General features: G+C 44.5%; 1 protein-coding gene across 1 annotated transcript in view; it reads right to left on the reverse strand.

Moving 5' to 3' along the window:
- KCNMA1 (potassium calcium-activated channel subfamily M alpha 1) overlaps positions 1–23,337 on the reverse strand; it is a 753,854-nt gene that overhangs the window by 335,548 nt on the left and 394,969 nt on the right.

The raw sequence follows: 23,337 nt of genomic DNA on the forward strand, positions 1-23,337 counted from the left end.
TATTGGCATATAACAGGATGCATCATTTTGGAGTGAAGAAAAAGAACTCTGGATTCAGACCAGGGGCTCCAATTCTGGTCCCAATTAGTAACCACGTGACCTCAGGCAAGTTATTTAAACTTTGTGAGGCTCCCTTCCTTCACCAATCAAGTGGAGAACATCACAGTGGTGCTACTGAGTAAAATAGTAATCGCTGCACATAGTAAGTTCTCAGTAAACACAGAAACTGCTTACAGTCCTAGAGAGAGGAAATTGGAACTAAAGTCAGAATCCCTTAATGACAGCTAGCTAAGCCATCGCCTGACCTCATGACCATGTGATAAATATTGGCTGTAGAAATGGCTGCTTCCTGGTGACTGGCCATGTGGCCATGCGGGGTGCCTCCCCTCCCTTCTTTGCTGATACCTGTTCAGTTTGTGTGGTGCTTCCTGCGCTTATGAGATGCGTTTTGTAGAATGTCTTTCCTTGAGCGTGTTATCGCCAGAATCGCATGCATACCAGAGATGCCTAGGTAGGGAAGTGCCTCTGTAAGACTCTGAAGCTAGCTCCTGCTCATGCCTTTACCCATCAGTACAGCGCACTTGAATCTTTGCAATGGCATTTCTGTTTAGAAGAACAAACCAGGAGCGGCTAGCGCAGGGCTGAGAATCTGGGATGCAGATTGTAACAGCACAGCAAGTTGACTTGTGCAAACTGCTTATGCTTCTTTTTTTTTCTTAACATCTTTATTGGAGTATAATTGCTCTACAATGGTGTGTTAGTTTCTGCTTTAAAACAAAGTGAATCAGCCATACATATACATATATCCCCATATCTCCTCCCTCTTGCGTCTCCCTCCCACCCTCCTTAATCCATCCCTCTAGGTGGTCACAAAGCCCCGAGCTGATCTCCCTGTGCTATGTGGCTACTTCCCACTAGCTATCGATTTTACATTTGGTAGTGTATATATGTCCATGCCACTCTCTCACTTTGTCCCAGCTTACCCTTGCCCCTCCCCATATCCTCAAGTCCATTCTCTACCTCTGCGTCTTTACTTCTGTCCTGCCCCTAGGTGCTTCTACTCTCATTTAGAAAATAGCTTTGGCTGCTTAATATCAGCACATCCTCCACTTCACACTGAGCTTCTGGGAAGTGGAGAGTGGAGTGGCACACTGTTGCAGACCTGCTGATTACTATCTGCTTCACTTTATTGGATCGGGTGGATTTGGAGAGATGGGGAAAGAGATATTTGGGCCCCAAAGTTCCAGCCTGACTCCTCTCTCTTAGTTCCAGTTCCACACTTGTCGAACTTTCCAACACAACTGTACAGCCCTTTCCTGGGTGCCACCTTCCATAGCTGTGGGTTGAACTTAACAGGCATTAACCTCCATGTAGGAATGAATGCCCATCATAGCCACACAGAAAGTGAAACACAATTCCAGGATTATGGAGAAACCAAGGGACAGATGAATATGTCTAGATTAAGGTCCCTTAGCTTCCATTGTCCATATGGGGGCTTCCATAGAAGAACCCACAGGAGAAGAGAATGCGTTAATATGCCTTCATTTTAGGTTTAAATGCACTTTTTTTCCCTCGTTTGTGCTATTGTAGCTATGCAGTTTTTTGTTTTTTTTTTTTTTTTTTTTTTTTTTTTTTGCGGTACGCGGGCCTCTCACTGTTGTGGCCTCTCCCGTTACGAAGCACAGGCTCCGGACGCGCAGGCTCAGCGGCCATGGCTCACGGGCCCAGCCGCTCCGCATCATGTGGGATCTTCCCGGACTGGGGCACGAACCCTGTCCCCTGCATCGGCAGGTGGACTCTCAACCACTGTGCCACCAGGGAAGCCCAAGTTTGTTCATTTTTAATGCACAGGGGAGAGCTAACCCAGTACACTGATCCCCCAATCTGACCCTCAACAGCATCAAGACTTATTTTTATAGCGGTGTCAAGTACACGCACCAGCCATTATGGGTACTTTTGAAGTTATCTTCATCCTGTCAACCTCTGTAAGGTCCTGGAGCAGATGCTGAGCAAGCCTGGTGCTCAGTGGTTATGCAGTACTCGGCCAAGCCCAGAGGGTAATTTTCCCTAAGTATATATGTGCTTAAATGGCACCTACCAATTATATCTCTTTGTTGGAGCACAAAGGTGGTGGGCCCATCCTCCCAGATGGGTGCAGCTCCCACCTCCACAGAAAGCTCTCTGCCTCTCCTCTCTAGAAGCACCAGGGTAGCCCTTCTCTCGGGCATAGCAGAAGCTGGGAACACTGTGACATTTACCACTATTCTCAGTTCTGGCTCTGAGACTTGAGCCAGAGAAAACTTACTTTCAGACATGGCCACTACTCTGATATGCCTCCACAGGAAAGAAAACAAAAACAAACTGGTCCCCTGTGATACAGCACCCCGTTTTCAAGTTGATCTCAGCACCCCAGTCCAAAACTGTCCAACAACTAGAGACAATGCAAATGAAAAATGATCATGAGTGCTGCATTTATTCTGTATTCCGTATTTCAAATAATGGGTGTCTCTCCTATTAATTTTTGGTCTCACACATTTCGTCTTGAAAAGACCATGCCAGGCTCCTGGCCCTAAAGTTCTAACTTCAAATAACAACCTCAGAAGGAGTTTGGGGAACAAAACCAAGGGTGAAGGAAAGAAAAAGTCAAAAATGCCAGAGCGAGGTAGGTAAGGACTAAAGGCAAGTTTCCAATAATAAACTTGAATTGTTCAAATTTACGTGATTCTGGGCTCCATATTAAATCGTACTGTACTGTTTTTAATTACTAAATGCCAAAGTTGTTAATCTTCCCTCTCTCTCTCTCTCATCAATCTCTTCCTCTGCTCCCTCTTCTTCTCTCCCCTTCCCCCCTTCTTTATTAAAGAAATAAAAACTATCTGCTCTGGGGCACGGCAAAGGTGTATCAATATTCTTGCCTTCGACATCCTCAATTCTTACCACCACACTCTGTTCGAGGAAAATATGACAGGAAACTTCTAGACAAGGTGATTCCCTGCCATGATCCTTAAAGATCTGTCCAGACCACATCATTCCTTTTACTTGCTAATCGGTTTCATAAGCCTTCTTCCTTCACTTGTTTTCTTACCTTGTTTTGGGGGCAACTGCCAAGGTAGGCACAATTCTGGATTTTATTTTAAGTAATTTGTAGTTGACTATCATTTATTTGTGCAGTTGGTGTAATTAAATCTAATTACATGATTGGTGAAAGCCTGAGTAATCACATAATTAGAATGTACAACAATAACTGTTGAAATCCCATTGTTATGACGTGCAACGATACAATTATGATGTGTAAATAACAATGTGGTCTAATTCACAGGGCACACTGCAAAAGAGCAAAAACAGCTCTGGTCCTACACGCGTGGAATGCAGCTGAGGTTGGAGACCTGAAAGGTACCTTTCAGCATCTGGGCTTAGACTTTCTATTCCTCTTTGTCTCCTTAATCGAATCCTTGATGTTTATGTTCGGTTCAGATCAAAGGCAGCAGTAGAGGAGGCTTGAAGAAGGCACTTGTGAGGGCAGAAGCAACCACATCTCCAAGAACAGGTCACCCCAACCACCACCCTTAAAACATAAAGCAGGAGCTGCAAGGGATGGCCTTGAACTTCTGAAACTTTGATTCCTGTACATCGATTAAATTCGAAGCTGTATTCAAGGCACAAGAAACAGGGTGGCAAAATGTATCCTGATCACACACAGTTACAAGTGGGTCTAGAGGGTATGACTAAGGACGTAGCTCCTGGCTCACGGTCTTCCCCATCCCCGCCACCTCCTCTCATCGTCTTGATAACTGTGACACAGATGAACCATCAGAAAGGCTGGCCTCTCGGTTCCTTGTTGTGCTTATATCTGTGATCTTTCCCTGTACTGCATGCCACCCATCCACTTCCATGGACATGCTCTGGACCTGGCTAGCAACAGCGCCTGTGGCACATCTGAAACCATGACCCCAAACAACCCATTCTTCAACCATGACCTCTTACCTCTTGGGCTCACCTGCTCAAGAGTCCCCACTGGCATCATTCTTCAACCTCAGGGAAACCTCCAAACTCCCAAGCCCCTGGCCAGCCATTTGCTCCTGCCTCACCTCCCACCCCTCTTCACAACCCAGCCTTATCACCATCCCTTTGGAGCCACCCTTCAGCCCTAACAAAAGTCCTTCCCCACGATGGTCTTAACTCTTCCTCTGTTCCCCATGCGTTCCTGGGTAGCTGAAATTTCCTGGATAAAAACCACACAACTGGGCTTCCCTGGTGGTGCAGTTATTGAGAGTCCGCCTGCTGATGCAGGGGACGCGGGTTCGTGCCCTGGTCCGGGAAGATCCCACATGCCGCGGAGCGGCTGGGCCCGTGAGCCATGGCCGCTGAGCCTACGCATCCGGAGCCTGTGCTCCGCAGCGGGAGAGGACACAGCGGTGAGAGGCCTGCGTACCGCAAAAAACAAACAAAAAAAAACACACAACTGACATGACTGGGTTCACTTTAAACTCATGATCTTACGCTGCAAACTGACCCTCATTATTAACCGGCAAGCTGCTATTTTTCTTGAATTGGTTTGCTTTCTAATTTCCCATTATTTCATAGTTTCTCTTCTCCTCCCTAACTTGCCATGTCCTTTTCTGCACCACCATGCTCAGCTGATGGCCTCACTTCATACTGTCATTAAAAATAATACATGAAATCAGATCAAGTTTCACTCTTTCCTACCAGCAGCCCCCCACACCCGCACTCACAGCCATCCAGTCCCTCCTCTTCGCCACCTCATCCAGTGGCGCAAGTTCCCCTCCTCCTATAAAAGGCCACACCCTCCACGGATGCTCTTTCAGCTTCGTTCTGTCTGTGCTGCTCTAGCCATCTCTCCCTCACGACTGGAACACTGGCATCAAAGTATACACGTGCTCAGCTACCTTCCACTGTATAAAACAAAACTTCCCTTGATCCCACATCCCACTCAGATTCTCGACTCAATGTCTTTACAGTCAAATTTCCAAAAGAGCTCCGTCCTCCATCCACCTCACCCTGGCCCCCTCCCTACCACTTGCTAAGTCTGCCCTTGTCGAGGACACCAACGACACCAGTGTTATAAACTCTGCAGGTGACCCTGGACCCTTGTCCTCCCTGATGTCTCAGCAGCATTTGGCAGTGCACCACTTCCTCCTCCCTGAAACACTCTCTTCCCCTGACTTCCATCATCCCACCCTCCTGGGTCATGTTCTTTTCTCAGTTTCCCATCCAGGCTGCTCCTGCTTTGCCCAGTCTCTAAATGTTGGAGACCTTCCTCTCTCCACCCTGGGCCACTTTCTCCTCTTTCCCCTGCATGATCCCACCCATTCCCATGAGTTCAAAATCATCTTTTTCTTTCCTGAAAGTATAACTCCAACACAGAGTGTCTCCCCGGTTCTAGACTTTTGTATCCAACTTCCTACTCGATATCCCTTCTTCCAAGTTTCACAGATTTGTCAAATTTAACATATCCATGACAAACCCCCTGCTTTCTTCCCAAACAGCTTACTCCCAATGCAGCTCTCCCCTTCTCAGTAAACGGCACCGCCTGTTATTAAAGCCAAACATCTGGAAGGACCCTTTGTTCCTCCTCTTTCTTTGCTCCACATCCGTCCATTAGTGAGTCTTGCCCAAAATGTCTTTCTTCTCTTTAACTCCCTACTTTACCACCCCACTATGTCAAGCCACCGCGATCTTCTGTTTGACTGGTCTCCTCTTTTATTTTCAGGGCATGAGTGCAGAAATTTTTCTAAAATATTTTTTGTTTTATTTTTTTTTTTTTTTTTGCCTGCCCACCCCCCCCCCCGACCAGTTTATAAATGGTCCCTGATCATGTTTACTGGCTTGCTGATTTCGAGTATCCAGCACAGATCAGGTAATTAAGTTTCTGCTGAATAAATAAATGAATGACCATGGTGTTAGCACCTATGAGCTGCAGAGTATGTGACTCATAGTAAACTCATAAGGGTCACTTATAAAAACTGGAGCCCGAACAGAGCTGATAATAAAAGAAGCCAAAGGGTCTCCAAAAGTTAAGCATAGAGATGCATATGCTATGGACTGAATTGTGTCTCCCTGAAATTCATGTATTGAAGCCCTAAGCTCCAACGTGACAGTATTCGGAGATGGGGAGATAATTAGGTTTGAATGAGGTCATATGGGTGGGGCCCTCAAAATGGGATTGGTGTCCTTATAAGAAGAGATACAGAGAGCTTGTTCTCTCCCCCTCTCTCTCTTCCCCTGCCGTGTGAGGACACAGGAAGAAGGTGGCTGTCTGCAAGCCAAGAAGAGGGCTCTCACCATGCTGGCATCCTGATCTTACATTTCTCAGCCTCCAGAATTGTAATCAATAAATCTCTCTGTTGTTTAAACAGTCAGTATAGGGTATTTTGTTATGGCAGCCCAAGCTAACACATTTTATGACCAATAATTCCACTCATAGATGTATACTCAAGAGAAATAAAAACATATATCCACACAAAAACCTGTACACCAATGTTCACAGAAGCATTATTCATAATAGACAAGAAGTGGAATCATCCTAAATGTCCAACTGATAAATGGTGAAATGAAGTTTGGTATAGCAACACAATGGAATATTATCTGGATGCCACAACATGGATGAATATGCCACAACATGGATGAACATGCCACAACATGGATGAACCTTGAACACAATATGCTAAGTGAAAGAAGCCAGTCACAAAAGGTCATGTATTATACGATTCTATTTATGTGGCATGTCCAGAATAGGCAAGTCCATAGAGACAGAAAGATTAGTGGTTGTCCAGAGTTGGAAAGACTGGGGGCAGGGGTTGGGGAACGGGTGATAATGGATAGAGAGTTTCTTCTGGCGGTGTTGAAAATATCCTAGAAGTAGATTGTGGTGATGGCTGCACAAGTCTGTGAATATACTAAAAACCACTGAACCATTTCAAATGGTTAAATTTTATAGTATATGAGATATATCTCAATAAAACTGTTAGAGGAAGAAGAAGGAAGAGGAGGGGGAGGAGGTGAAGAAGAAGTTATACGTTACACGTGTAAAGTATAACTACAGCCTCACCTTTAAAACTATAAATACTCATTTTCACTGAATCTAAGTTGTCATCAATAGGAGAAGATGGACCACTATTTTATGTGTCCCCAAGAAGGAAAAAATGTGCCAATTATTGCCTTAAGAAGCCATCAATTATAAAGACATTTCTTGATTTTAAAGATGTTATTAAACTATGGGAGAAAACTGTACCTTAAAATTAATGAAATATGTAGGTTTCTTCGGTTCTAGGCATCAGCTCCAAAAGCCTTCTAAATAGGAATTACTGAGAGGGAATTCATTCACCATGAACACATTCATGAGAAAAAAAGAACCAACATTTATCAAATGAGTGCTATAGGCTGGATGCTGGCTTTGTAGGTGACTTTGAATTTGAACACATCATTCATCTAGTCCTCAACAGCTACACTTCAAGATAAAGCATTATGCTCCCATTTTACAGACAAGAAAATGGGCTGCAGAAAGTTTGCATTGTTAGTACCTAGAAAAGCCAGGATTTTAAGCCCTGTCTCTAAGCCTCCACTCTGCCACAACATCATAAATGAAAAGTTCAAGTGTGAAAATCTTGAGAGCAGAGGCCTCCATCATGTTGTGAAAGTTGTTTTGATAAACCCTACTTTCTCAGTATTGGCTATAGAGGTATAGATGCCAGATCAATCTCCATCATCTCATCCCCCCACTTTTTCCTTGATCGTCTCTTCCCAACAACTGGTACATATTAAAGAAAGAGGAATTATGAGCCATTTATCCAATTAGGGAGAGTGTTTCTGGCTTCCTACATTTAATATGTGGGTTTGCTTTGAAGTCCCCGGAAACTGTAAGAATGAAAACACAGAGATACTTAAAGATGACACAGACAGACCGAAGTGGAAAATGAAACACAAAGTGAGAAAAAAGTGGTATGAAGGGCAGGTGCACCTCAATTTACGCTGCAGATGTTTTGCTAAAAATTATGTGTAGGTCAAATTGACTTATCAACTAATCCTATTGTAAATTCAACAAGAACACTCTGATGGAACCTTGGGATGGAAATTTTTATAATGAGAAAAATCCTTTTGTGCTGAGAATAGTCAGCTCCCAATCTCCATTCTGAATTCAATTTGGTTTTTTTTTTTTTGTCTTTTCAAGTGAGGCCCACCTCTACATAAACATCCCATAACTCCCTTGGATCCTCGGTGGACAGAAATGTCATGAGACCAAAAGGTTTTTAAAAGACTTTAAAAGTGTACCTGTCTACCCTATTTATAACAGAAATTTCCATTATGTTTTAATGGAAGGGCTGCAGGGATGCTTTCCAGAAAAGGATGAGGAAGTGTAAGCCCTGGAATGGAATTCTAGGACCACCACTGGCAGTGATGGGATGGAGAAGTTTGGAGGATAAGACTATCTCCATCAGGTCCCCCAAAAGCTGTGAGCCCTTCTCTTTTGACAGCTGAGGGGGTGGTGGCCAAAGTTGAAGGAGTGTAGCCCGCTGTTCCCAGATGACACCAACGGCTGCGCTACACATACAAAGCTAGCTCCCTGGTCGTCTTCTACAGTCAAAGGTTGCCAAATGGCCAACCACATGGTTTTTTTTAAATCGTATTACATTAAAAAAAAAAAAAAAAAAAAAAAAAAACGACAACAACTGTATTTCCAGAATCACCTGAATAAAAAGAAGATCTGAAAGACTTGCTCCATGTTCCTACCAGGCAATAATTCACTACAGTTGAGTGGGTGTCCCCTGTAGACAGGTGATACCAGTCCCCACCACTCCTTATTGTATTACGTCCAGCCTGACTCCTATGGGCATTTTCTCCTTAACCCGGGAAGAAGGAAGAAGGCCCTTCAGAGCTAAGCCCCACCCTGTGGTTCAACCACATCAACGAGACAGAGGCAATTAGCTTTGCCCAATCCCACCGACAGCCCACAAATACCCATGATCTCAAGAAGGTCCTTGCTCTCCTGTGGGTCAGATTTCAATGCTTATGAGACCTTTTCCTTTTTTTTTAAATGCGTTTTTGCTTTTTAGACCCATCCCCAAGTCTTTCACATCCTCTGCTCTTGTAGCGCCTGTCGGAGTCTCTTCATCTAGTGACCATCATTCCTCTACATCGCTGCTGTCGCCAGAATTAGCAGTGGAGCCATGGCTCTGGAGCCTTTGCTTCACAGATATGCTTCATGAATTAATTTTACCCTTTTAGAGCACAGGGCCTAGGGAGGAGCACTGATTTTTTTTTTCTGCTTTCCATCAGCATAATATAATCTTAAAATCATTCTTCTAAGAAGAACCCTAATACATTCATTTCTTCAAAGCACTATTACCAGTGAACTTTTTTCAACAGCACTAGTACCAGTGAGCTTTTTTTTTTACCAGCCCTATTACTAGAAACTTAACACACAAAGGACACAGGTACTCAGGCTCACTGCGCCCAAACTGAGGGGTGGTGGATAGATGTGTAAATCCTATACCCTGGCAGACCTGGCATCTTGGGTGCCAAGAGACATGCTGCCCAGGCCTTGTAAGCGTTGGCACTGACTGAAGCCGCCTAGGACAGGGGGCAGATCAACATTTTAAGGGCTCTGACCTGCTACAAGGTTTCTCAGCAACCTCAAGTCTTAATCCAGGTGGGAACTGCCAAGACCCACTGATGCGTTTCTTGTCACTGGAGTTACGACCACTGCTGCAAACACCGACGAGCATGAATGCTCTGCCCAGCACTGTTCTCAGCACACTGGCTGCATTATTTCATCATCCTCAAGACAACCCCAGTATCATCAGCACCTTTCTACAAGTGGAGAACCTGAAACTTAGAGTCGAAATGATAATAATAATATCTAAAAGGAGGACTTCCCTGTCAGTCCAGTGGTTAAGAATCCACACTTCCAATGCAGGAGGCGTGGGTTCAATCCCTGGTCAGGGAACTAAGATCCCACATGCTGCGTGGTGCAGCCAAAAATAAATAAATTTAAAAAAATTTTTTTTAAATAATAATAACTAAAATTCCTTGAGAGCCCTGTTCTAATCCTCTAAACATGAAAGGCACTGTTCTAAGTGCCTCCATATGTTGATTCAATTAATCCTCACACAAAACTTATTTGTGGGCTTCCCTGGTGGCGCAGTGGTTGAGAGTCCGCCTGCCGATGCAGGGGACACGGGTTCGTGCCCCGGTCCGGGAAGATCCCACATGCCGCGGAGCGGCTGGGCCCGTGAGCCATGGCCGCTGAGCCTGCGCGTCCGGAGCCTGTGCTCCGCGACGGGAGAGGCCACAACGGTGAGAGGCTCGCGTACCGCAAAACAAAACAAAAAAAACCACACTTATTTGTGTTACGATTTATGTTATTATCTTTCTATTACAGAGGAGGAAAGTGAGGCACAGAGAGGAGGCTAAGACCAAGTTCGTCAAGCCAGTGAGTGGTGAGGAAGGACGTGAGCTCAGGCAGTTGGCCGCCAAAGCTGTGCTTTAACCTCTAGTCTTTCTTGTCAAGGTCATTCCACTGGGCAGGGCTAGAGGAAAGAGTCTACCTCACATGGTAGAATCTAGAGCCACAGCAGCAGCCATGTGCTCCGAGGCCTCTCAGGATCACTGCAGAGTCAGGTCTCCTCTGGAGTGTCTCAGAAGACTGACCAACAGGCTCTGGGATGGGTGTTCTACCTCCTCAGAGCTGAAAGGTGCTTCCTGGTCTTATTTATTTCTGAAATCTCAGGAGATTACAAACTCCTAGCAGAGGAGATAAGCCACATAAAAGAATTCTGCATCGTTGTGGTGCATGTTTACATGGGCCACTCTAATATCAGGGGCACCTTCTCCAGGCGTCTTCTCTAAATACAAGAAGCAGAGTTGTATTAAGTATCCTTCCCGGTGGGTTTGAGAAACTCTATCTAGTATTGAAATATAAAAATCCCCAAGCTCTTGGGTCTAATCCTCCTTACCCTTTTTAGCCATATGTTCCAGTTGCTGCAAAAAAGTGTGCCTGAAGACATGTAAGACAACCACATTCACGAGGCCACCTGTTTTCCCTTTTCAAAGAAACTAGAAACTCCGGGCTCTGAGAAGTCTCTAGCGGTCAGTGACCCGGCCACCTGCGTCTGGGTTCTACAAACACTGGCCCTGGGGAGTACAATCAAATCATCAATCGCTCACCCCCACTGGCCTTAATAGACAGTGGAGAGGTGGAAAGTTTATAAATCAGGATGAATCATTTGGTTTACTGAGGGAAAAGATAAATAAACCAACACTCCAATTAATTTTAACCTGAAAGAAGGAAGTGCTTGTGAATGGTGCTTCAGCCAACTCCGGAGGGGCTAAACAACCTTAATCATTCACAGTGCAAATTGCTTTTACTGCTTGCTGGATAATTCCTTAATGCCACCCATCCTGCTTCCTCTTCCCTTCTCTCATCTCCCCTCCATCCTCCTTCTCCTTCCCTGCTCTTTATTCCTAAAGAACCAAAAGGAAATTTCTGGAAATGGTCTTCCAATCACTCAATCGTTTTCTTTAAAAATTGTTAATGGATCTTTTACTTTTTTTTTTTTTTTTGGCCGCACCATGCATCACGCGGGATCCCAGTTCCCCGACCAGGGAATGAACCTGGGTCCTGGCTGTGAAAGCTCTGAGTCCCAAGCACTGACTGCCAGGGGATTTCCATGAATCTTTTACTTTTAATGAAGCTCCCCAAACCCTAATTAGCTTAAGCTGAGATCCCAGGACTCCCCTAGGCCTACATAATCCACAGATGGGGTCCACAGTCCCCTAGACCGCTGGAAATTGAGTGCAAAACTGTGGGGTCAAGGTGTACCCTCACTCTCCGCCCACCCACAGGTCTACAATTTTCATAAAAATTTTAAGGAGGTCTATGCCCACCACCACCTTCCAAAAAAAGAGCATTAAGCATTAAAGAACTACTCCATACCTACCTTAACCACTGCATCCCGAGGACATTTAGGATGCAGAGTGGCAGAGTCTAGACTTTGGAGCCAGGCAGACTCAAATCCCAGCTCTGTCACTTACAGGTTGTATGAATTTAGACCAGCGTCCTACCTTCCCTGAGCCTCCGTCTCCTTATCTGTAAAATGATGGTCATAAGAACATCTTCATTCCAGGATTATTAATTGATTAAACAAAATAATACATGAAAGCACATAGCATTCACCTACAGAAGAAGCAAAATGAAAATCCTCTCTACAGGAGAAAAGAAGGCGAATCTAGGCTCATTAGCAGCGAACTTGCTCTCCTGTCTCTGGGAGGTGCATCTCAGGCTTTGTTGCAGATAAAGGTCACTACTCTACAAAGACAATCAGGCTGGGACGGTCCCTAGGAAATCCACAAGAATCAGAGAGTAGGAGCCCTCTTTTCTGAGCATCATATTAGACGACAATCATTTTTATGGATCTCATAGTGAAATGCCCAATCTGAATTCAAATAAACCTCCAACCTTCCGCTTCCCCACCCACTCGAAACTACTGCCCCCTCCCACCCAACATAATATGATAAGCGAGGTCTGGATATTTCAGTCACGTAAAATGTGAAGTTGCATCACTATGAAGGTACTAAAGTGACCTGAGGGAGCCTGCATAGGCAGCCACCAGGGGTCCTGCTACAAGATCACATCTCCTCCACCCCAAAGACAGCCTGGTTCTACCTGAGCCAGCTGGCCCTCTGGGGTGAAGGCCAACGGAACGATTCTAGATCCTTTGGCTGCTGGGGCTTCCAGAACAGCAGCAATAATTGCAGAAACATCCTGATTAGCTGGCTCCTGTTTTATTGGCCAGACTCCAGGGAAATAGGGCCGGGAAAACACTGGGGACAAGGGGACCCCATTTCTGCATTTCTGCTTCCCAAGGCAAAGTTGCCCTGACCCCCAGAAAAAAGAAAAAAAAAAACCTTTAGTGTAATTAGCTGAGACCAGGTCGGGGATTGGAGCTGATTGCCATTCTCTAGATACCTGATTTTACGTTATGGATTGGATCTGGTGTGTGCTACTGCAGAGTTGAACTGCATTTAAATATTTATGACATTTCTCTTTGGCTATAAAGAACTGTAATTTGGAAGCTATTTATAGTGGTCATAGTTTTTCTCATGAGACCACGTTGTGAGAGACGATTGGTTTTTTGGGTGATACTGACCCAGCCACCTGCTCACCTTGGCACTGCTCAGGTGATTCCTGCCCACCTGTACTGTCATCTTCAAAGTCCTACTTACCAGCCTTACTCTCCACTTAAAGAAACTGTCTTTAACAAGTTTCAAAGAGAGGGCAGGAGAGTGAGAATATGCCCAGGATGAATCAAGAATGAGAACCACATGACAGCAGTGATCTCTTAGGATACCTTCCTGATAGGACACGGAGACATGGCGGAAGGGAGCCCAGAAGGCAGGAGGGTCAGGCCAAAGGTTCTAAGAGCCACTGCCAGAGCGGATGGCTGCCATGCCTCCTTTCCTTCCTCAGTGACCGAGGGTCACTTCCCTAGGCGGCACATTTTCAAGGAGGGTGACCTCAGGCAGAGGTCATGGGCAAAGTGAAGAGGAGGACCTGGGTGATGCTGGCTCACTGGCAGAACCGAACAGCCCAATGAGCCAGAGATTCGGGACAGTAAGTATATGGGAAGTGTCACTACTTGGTATACCCACCTGACATCGGGCAAGTTCCAGAATAGGGTGGGCCTTGAGCAAGCCCACTGCCTCTCCCACACGAACCTGGGGCTCACAGAAGGGTCTGGACAGCTTTCCCTGCCACGCTTCTGCTATCGGCCTGCTACTAAAGCTGGGGCACAGACAAGGGGGAGCTTCCCATGCGCTGGTCTGCCTCGATCTCTGCCTCTGTCTCTCTCCTTTGGCCATATTTGCTATACGTCTGGGATGTTACAGTTCCACGGACCTGGACACACCTGGGGTTCAGCTCATCTAATAAGCCCTAGATGTGTCTGCTCCCAAAACAGAGAGTCAATTAGTCCAATCTCTATTCTAACCAACAAGGCATGGTCCAAGGCCCATGACTCTTAACCCCAGTTGGGGAGAGGAGCAACATTACTTCTGAAAGTTTCCTAAAAGGCTTTTGATCCCACACTACCGTGACTTTGAAAGTCTGTTCTGAAAACAGAGCTGAGCACACAGATATGCAAATTCTCCTCTCTGCATACAGCTCCCAAGTCCCTGGGTCTAGAGGGAGAACACTGGAAAACTCACCTCCTTTGCAGGGTCCTCACACTACAAGGAAGGGCCGTGGGGCAATCCCAGCACCTAGAACCCGAGCCCAGTGCATGATGCCGAAGACCAGGACACCCTGGGAAGACTCAGGACCCCAGCTCAAGCGTCAGCTCCCTGGAGCAGCTTTTCCTCACCCACCAAGGTGCTGACCGCTCCCCTTACACCCACCCTGTCCCAGACCCACCTCAGCTGGAGTGCCAATGTAGAGCATCCATCCCTGGAGCTGAAGCTCCCAGGATCCAGGTGGTGGTGGTGCCCCCCATTACTGACGTGGTGTTCTTGGGGAGCTCCTCACCTTCTCTGAACCCCAGCCTCCTCACCTAGAAAGTGAGGATGGTGATGGCGGCGAGGCTCAGATGGGCTGATAAGAAGGAAATGCTTCGACTGCGGACGAGCACAGAGTAAGCACTGAATATACTTTGTTGCTGTTGTTACTACCACTACCATCATTTGTCAGATTCCATTTGAGACTATGAGCCCCTCAGGGGCAGGAAACTTTTTCTATTCTCTTCTGTGGCCCCAGCACCGAGCCTGGTGCATAATAAGGTTCAATAAGTGTTTGACGGATGCATGAAAAATGTCAATCCAGTAGGTGGTGCTAGGCTATTGACTCTCAGCTTTACTAGCCATGCTGCCTTACTGAGTCCTCCCCTGCAGTATCCTGAGAGAGGGGAGAACATCACTGGGCACACCAAGCAGAGAGGATCCGAGCTCGGTGAGGACAGACAGAGGGGAACGGATGTTGCCGCAAAACAGGACGGCACTGAGGTTGACCAACCGGGTGGTCTTGGCGTGTACATTTCCTCGCAGGCCTCAGTTTACCCGTGTGTGTATGTATTAAAGACAGGCTATTAGGAAGATGGGGTATCATTTCAGGAAGAACTAGGTGCGGAGGGGGAGCATGGCCCATCGTTCTCCACCTGCCCCAGGAGACCACCATGACCAGCAAGCTCTCAATAGGCTTGGCTTCTGAAGTCGCAACAGAAGCCAACTGGTATCCCAAGTAATTTTCTGGGGTGCGCTGTTGCCCCCACCCACCTGGGAGCCAGTTTTTCCCCTAGCATAGGCCCTCAGAGTATAGCATCCCACTGTGTCTCCTCTCTGAACCCAGGCAGCAAGAGGCTTGTGACACTCCTGCAGTTGGCCACAAGCAGCTCACACTGCTGGCCTGGGCCGTGGGCCACTGTGTAACCATCACTGGAGAGGCATTTGTGGCCCTCGTCCTGTGACCTCAGGACCAGGACCCAGCAGGCAGCCAAGGAGCCACGGTGGCCACATGCCCACGTAGAGGAGGGGAACAACCTCCTCTGAAACCGAAACTGCTGAGGTCCCGTCCACAGCTCAGACAGCACTATGGGCCCCTCCCGAAGGATCATTATCTCACCTGGGCCCTGACTAAACAGCTCCGTGATGCTGCCGCTCAGACCCCAGATTCTAGCTCTAGAGGTACCTTCCTACCAACGCCCTGGGACCTCTGTTGCCAAGAGACATGCAACCATCACGCAGGAGGGCCATGTTCTCCCAAGAATCTAGGGGAGGAAGGAGGGCTCCGAACAGCTGGAACAGGCATGCTCTACCAGCCCTCTGTGATTTTCGACGTGGTATTTAATCTCTTTTGAAATGCTAAATAATATTGAAGGAGCGCATGCTCTTTTGACAATTTTTCAGGAAGGGTCACAGACTAATAAGAGGCTGAGAACATCACCTAGAAGGTTCATGCCCCCGCTGTGTGTACATATCGCTGTTCTATTTATAACTGATATTAGTGGCCTCACTCCTAACATGGAAACAACAACAGAGCCCAGAACTAACAGATGTATCCATTCCTTTAGTCTCTCCACTTGTTCTCTCAGATCTCGAATATTCTGGATTTTCAGCTAAAAGGTTAACATCAGCGGAAAGGAGCTGAGGAAATACACAGTCCAGAAACAAAGATCCCTGTCCCTCTTTTGTCTTCACCCAGGAGACAGCCTATTGGACCCATTCTGCCTGGAGATCCAAGCCTCCCACTCCCTCCCAAGCATGAGATGGCAACAGAAGGTCCCCTGCAGCCACAAACGGTTGTCAGGGTGATTTGGTGAGGGTCAGCACTGAAAGCAATTTCTTACTCAGAAAATCATTTATCATGGACAGTCTGTCGAAAACAATCTCATTCCAAACCCTTCCCAGGGAGAAAAGAACTGACAACTAGCACTAAAGTAACTTACAACATGGCTACTGGGAGTCATTTATCTTTCCCTCGCTCAGCCCAGGATGCTTTCAGGAGAGAAGAGGAATGAATCATATCGGCTCGGAGGAAATCTGCTCACCCCATAAGGAGGGGCTTCAGATAAAAGCGGGGCGGGGCGGGGATACTGGGACGGCCACACACTCCTGGGGGCATAACTGGAGATTCTTATGGTCTCCATTTTACAAAGAGCCAACGTCCAGAAAACAATTTTAGTACTCTAAGAGAGAGATGCACCTCCCTCATTGCAAAATATGTTATTTTTGTACTTTTAGTTTATCTTAAAAGCTAGAATTCTCCTTCTTAGAGAGTAATTTAGGAAAAGCTTATTGCTTTTTATATAATCCAACTTCCCCTTTCCCCGGGGCAGTATTTCCTTTGCCAGACCATAGCATGGAGTTTGTGGCATATTAGATAATTATTCTGTGCATGCCGTTAACACTGACGTCAACACCCTGGAAACAGACAGAATATGAAGCAATTTAAAGTCCATGGAGAAAAGCCGAAGGTGGAAAATGTTCCCCGTTAAGTTCTTGGCATTTTTTTGGTAATTAGCTGCAATAGGAAAAGCGATCAATCACTTTCTCTGCTGAGCGTCTGACTAAACCCAGGTTCTGGTTCTGAGGTTCACCGGGCCCCCGAAGATGCCTGCGGACTTCAGAGTCCCATCATTCTAAAGCTTTGGCCAGTCAGGGACTTGGAGAGTACTGCCGAATGCGAATTATGACGCAATGCTAACTTCCTAGGAACCAAATTAAAACAGAACCACCTTTATAGATGGGTAGCTCCCACCAGTTCTCAGAAAGAATTACATTATATGTATACTTACACTTTGTGATTAGAACCGCTTTCGCTCTGAAATAAATCACTAGGGTTGGTACATGTGATATTTTAGGATCAAATTGTCCCCAAACTGCTTTCACTTGTTATCATTATCAGAGGATCTAGAATCCTGACTTTGAATGAAAGAAATAATATGCAATTTTGCCCAAGACAAATGTAGGGCTTAAAGTTAAAGATGTGGATTCGAATCCCCCTTGTGCCACATCCTAGCTACCACTTTAAGCTCTCTGTGCCCCGGTTTCCTCACCTGTAATGGGGGTAATACTAGTGTCCACCTTACAGGCTGCTGTGAGGATGAATTAAGGTGACATTTACACTGGGCTGAGCACAATGCCTGCCACAGGGTAAGCATTTCATTAAAAACTTTTTGGAAAATTCTTGGCCAGAGGTGAATTAGGAGCTGGGCCAACCGGTCAGTGTCCTGGGGGTCAATGTATAAGATGCCCAAGAGATCACTGGAAAAGTAACATGATCAAAAAATGGTATTTTCAGCAAGAGTACTGACTACACATGATTAGGAAGAAGCCATGGACAACCCAGTTGTGAAGAGCTAAGACTCTGTAAGGACAAATTCAAAGACCAACAGAGGCTCTCTGAGGTGGCTGGCCAGAGCCTCAGAGGTACCTCTGCAGCGGTTTTCTTCCTCCCCCTCCTTCTCTTCCCCAACAGGAAGCTCCGTCTCTTCGCTAAATAAATATTTAATAAAGATGTAAAGAATATCAATTTGAAGGCATGCAATATTATTAGTCTGTCCAGGTGTCTCCTTGGTCTACCATGCTCTGAGCTATTTGGGCATTCGGCCTAAACACTCTTCTTGCTTTTCTCATTCTCTCCCATTATTTAACCACCACCAGTGATCAGAAATTCCAGCTCAAGCCACCTGTAGTCACGAGGCACCTCCCTCCATCAGGGCCAAACCCCAAGGGAGGAGTGGCCCTCAGCACTTGCCAGGTGAGGACCTACAGCACGTGAGACCAAGAAAGAAAAAAAATCCACCATGAAAACTGCATCGCTGGGACTTATCAGTGGGTGTTATTTAGAAGATGTACCTGAAATTTTTATGTAGGGATGCAGGTTTACATGATGAGTAATATATAGCTGCTGACTTTTCCAAAGTTAACGAAGCAGCTTGTGGGCCACAGCTTTTTCATTTTGTTAGAATGATAAGCAGGCCATGTTCTGATCAATAACCACTCCAAGTCCATCCTGAACCATGGACACTGTGGAAAGTTAACAAAGATGGGTCACCAACCTGAGGAATCATAAGATCAACAGGTGGGTAGTTTATCTTCCTGATTTTGTCATACAGATTCATCCCTCTCACCCCCATCAACAGGTATACACATAGAGAATAAATACATGAAAACTTCAGTATTAATTTAATCAAGCATGATTTGGCAGGAAACCCACTGCAAAGAAAACACTCGATAAAGTTCAATACCAAAAATAGTAAGAATTTAAAAGCAGATTATTTAAAATCCATCTCTTTCCCTCTACTGGTATTCATTGTTGAGAAGGAAGATAACTTATTCAGCCTACTATCTTCTAGTCGTGTGCTAGGAAGTTATTCATATCTTCACCTTAGTGTTAAGGTAAGTAGTATCATGGCCATTGTACAGGTGAAATGACTGAGACTCACAGAGATTATAACTTGCCCAAGGTTACACTCCTAGAAAGAGGCAGACCTGCTCTTCCCACATTGCCCTGCTGGCCCACTCCTAAAACTGTCATGGTAGATGGAGCAAACCCCCACACATGAACCAGGGTGGAAATCAAACGCTGGGCGTAAGCTGCTTTTACTCCAGAAATCAAAGACAAAGAATAGTGGCTATAAGCAGACAAAAAGAAAACAAAAAATAGGAAAAAAACCAAGCATTGACAAGGATGTAGACAAATTGCAATCCTCACACATTGTTGGTGGGAATGTAAAATGGTACAGCTACTGTGGAAAACAGTTTAGGGATTCCTCAAAAATTTCAAATTGTTAGATGACCCAGCAACTCTACTCCTAGGCATATCAGATTTGAAAATAGGAATTCAAACAAATGCTCGTACACAAATGTTCACAGCCGCATTAGTCACAATAGCTAAAAGGTGAAAACAACCCAAACGCCCATCAACAGATAAATGGATAAACAAAATGTGTTACATCCACACAACGGCGTATTATTCAGCCATAAAAAGGAATGGAGTACTGACGAATTATGCTTGATGAACATGTTTAAGATACATAAATTCTTCAATAGATCCTTTCCTACTTACGCTGATCTCTTTCCGCTGAACAAATTTGCATTGGCATGAGAAGTAGTGAGGTTAGTGGTTCATTCTTTCTGCCCTGCCTTGGCTTTCTGAAGTGTGCGGTTTTTATGTTGTTGCCTTAAATCCATGAGTATGCATGTAAATATGTGTGTGTGCATACACACAATGAACATTCTTCCCTGTTAAAAGTTACAGTGAAATTGATGATGATAATACCTTGCCACCGAGCTCTCTGAAAGTTTGCAGTGTTCAGGTCTAACCACTAATCCTCTCAATATTTCTACAGACTGGAACTGAAACTCTGGTCTTCTGTAAGGAAAATACTAGTTATTAAGGTTCACAACCTAGAAGTCACTCCTGACTTCTATTTTCAACTAAACAGCACATTCTTTCCATGATACCCCACAGTATGCGCTCACCACCTCCACTGCCTCACTCCTAGCCCAAGACATCACCCTCTCATCTGGGACTAATGAAACAGCCTCCCAAATACTCTCTTTGCAAGATAAAAGCCTTGGGCTTCCCTGGTGGCCCAGTGCTTGAGAACCCGCCTGCCGATGCAGGGGACACGGGTTCGTGCCCCGGTCCGGGAAGATCCCACATGCCGCGGAGCGGCTAGGCCCGTGAGCCATGGCCACTGAGCCTGCGCGTCCGGAGCCTGTGCTCCGCAACGGGAGAGGCCACAACAGTGAGAGGCCCGCGCACCGCCAAAAAAAAACTCTTGTGCTTTACACTCTATTCTCTGCATCACAATCAAAATGACTATTTTTGCTAACAGCTTTACTGAGTTATAATTCACATACCACACAATTCACCCGTTTAAAGTGTACAATTCAATGGTTTTTAGTATATTCACAGAGTTGTGCAACCAGCACCACAATCAATTTTAGAACATTTTCATCACCTCAAAAAAGAAACCCTAGGGACTTCCCCACTGGCACAGGGGTTAAGAATCCACCTGCCAATGCAGGGGACACGGGTTCCATCCCTGGTCCGGGAAGATCCCACATGCCACGGAGCAACTAAGCCCGTGCACCACAACTACTGAGCCTGCGGTCTAGAGCCCATGCTCCACAACAAGAGAAGCCACTGCAATGAGAAGCCCACGCACCGCAACGAAGAGTAACCCCCACTCAACACAACTACAGAAAGCCCGCATGCAGAAGACCCAACGCAACCAAAACTAAAATAAATAAAAATTTTAAAATAAACATTAAAGAGTAAATAAAACAGCTGAAATTTATTAAAAAAGAAATCCTGCATCCTTTAGCTATCAATTCCCAATCTTCCCACTCTGCAAGGCCTACAGCAAACATTAACCTATCCTCTGTCTCTATATATTTGCCTATTCTGGAATTTCATATAAATGAAGTCATATAATATGTGGTCTTTTGTGACTGGCCTCTTTACTTAGCACAGTGTTTTCAAGGTTCATCCATGTTGTGGCATGTATCAGTACTTCATTCCTTTTTATGGCCAAATAATATTCCATTGCATGGATATACCACATTATGTTAATCCAATTGTCCACTGATGGACATTGAGGCTGTTCCCACATTTTGGCTATTATGAATAATGCTGCTATGAACATTCAGGTACAAGTTTTACACAAGCATATATTTTCATTTCTTTTGGGTATCTACCTAGGAGTGGAATAGCCACGTCTTATGGCAACTCCATGTTTAACTTTTTGCAAAACTGACAGACTGCCTTCCAAAGCTACTGCATCATTTTACATTCCCATCAGCAATTTACAAAGGTTGCAGTTTGTCCACATCTTTGCCCTTGCCAACACTTGTTATGAGCTATCTTTTTTATTACAGCCATATTAGTATGTGTGAAGTGGTACTTCATTGTGGTTTTGATTTGCAGTTCCCTGATGACAAACGTGTTAATGAATATCTATCATTTGCTCATTGTTCATTGGGTTGTATTCTATTACTGAGTTGTACGAGTTCATTATGTGTTCTAGATACAAGTCTCATCAGATATACGATATGCAAATGTATTCTCCCATTCTATGTGTTGTCTTTTCACTTCTTGGTAGTGTCTTTTGAAACCCAAAGTTTTAAATTTTGATCAGGTTCAATTTATATTTTTCTTTTGTTGCTTATGCTTTTGGTATCATACCTAAGAAATAATTGCCAAATCTACTGCCACAAATGTTGACCCCCATGTTTTCTCCTAAAGGTTTAATAGTTTCTGCTCTTACATTAGGTCTTTGATCCCTTTTGAGTTAATATTGTATATGATGTAAGGTTAGGGTCAAACAAACTTCATTCTTTTACAAATGGCTATCCAGCTGTCCCAGCACCTTTTAAAAAAAATACTACTCTTTCCCCATTGAGAGATTTTGACAACCTTAAAAAAAAAAAAAAAAATCAATCAACTATAGATGTATGGGTTTATTTCTGAACTCTCAATTCTATTCTGTTAATCTATATGTCCAGAATGGCTTCTTAAAAGCAGAAATAACATGATTCATCTCTCAGTAAAACAGCTCAGCCCCCATCACAAATCACTCTCTATTGCAAAGGTTCTTACCCAGGGGCCACAGATTCCCAAGGAGCTCCTGGATAATATTTAGGAAGTCCTTGAACTTGGATGAGAAAAATTACATCTTTACTTTTATGAACCTCTAACTCAAATTTGCCATTTCCATATATATATATATATATATATATATATATATATATATATATATATATAAGTGAATGACAAACTAGAAGAGTATTAATGTTACTTCTAACTTTGTTATCAATAAAACAACCCAGATAGTTACATATACGATAACAGAGGCAGATATCTCAAAATGTCATTTACATTAATCCTACTTTAAAATTATAGGGGTGTATTAGAACTGTTGCTCTTGCTCTTAATAATGCACTAATCAAGAAGTACACATACTCAATAATGAATTTGTTTCTTATATTCTGATAGCTGTAGTTCAATATAACTCGTTTTCTTATAATCCAATGTTTTTGTACTATGCATTTATAAATATTCTGAAAGGTGGGGTCATAGTCCTCACAAGACCACCAAAGGAGTCCTCAGCACAAAAAAAGCTAAGAAACCTTGATTTTCCCATTACCAGTTTGATTTTTTCCCAGCAATGATCATCAACTTATTTATTTGTTGACGTGTTTATTGCCCGTTTCCCTCTGACACTACTATCGGTAAGTGCCCGATGCTTAATGTAGTGCCTGGCACATAATACCCACTCAATAAATATTTATTGAGTTAATTACTGAATCATCAGTCATTTTCTAAGCAAGAGTGAAATCATCACTTAATGAAAATAAAAATTACTGATACCAAGTTAGTGATGTATATAATTCATACTGAAAATAATTTCACATTTATATTATCATCATCAGATTTAATAAGTGCCAGTATGTCCTGTGTCCTATAGTAAGTGCTTTATGAGCAGTATCTCATTTCCTGTCCTCAGAACTAAGGGGCAGGAATGATTATGATCCATATTTAGAGCTGTGGAAACAAAGGCTCAGAGAGGTTAATTTTTTCCCAAGGTCACACAGCTAGTAAGTGACAGAGTCAGGATTTGTAACCAGGTCTACCTGCCTCCAGAGTATCAGTTTTTTTACTACAACAAAACACTTCTAGGGGGGAAAAATGGGAATTTCAGAGAAAGGGAGGAGGATTTTTCTTATTGTCCAACTGAGAAGGCTGAAATCCTGTGGAGTTAAGAAATATGCCCTAGGATGTAGAGTTCAGCAGACATTTCCAGTAGAATGTTCTTTCCA

The sequence above is a fragment of the Phocoena sinus genome, chromosome 16, assembly GCF_008692025.1.
Source record: "Phocoena sinus isolate mPhoSin1 chromosome 16, mPhoSin1.pri, whole genome shotgun sequence".
In the NCBI taxonomy this organism is placed as follows: Eukaryota; Metazoa; Chordata; class Mammalia; order Artiodactyla; family Phocoenidae; genus Phocoena; species Phocoena sinus.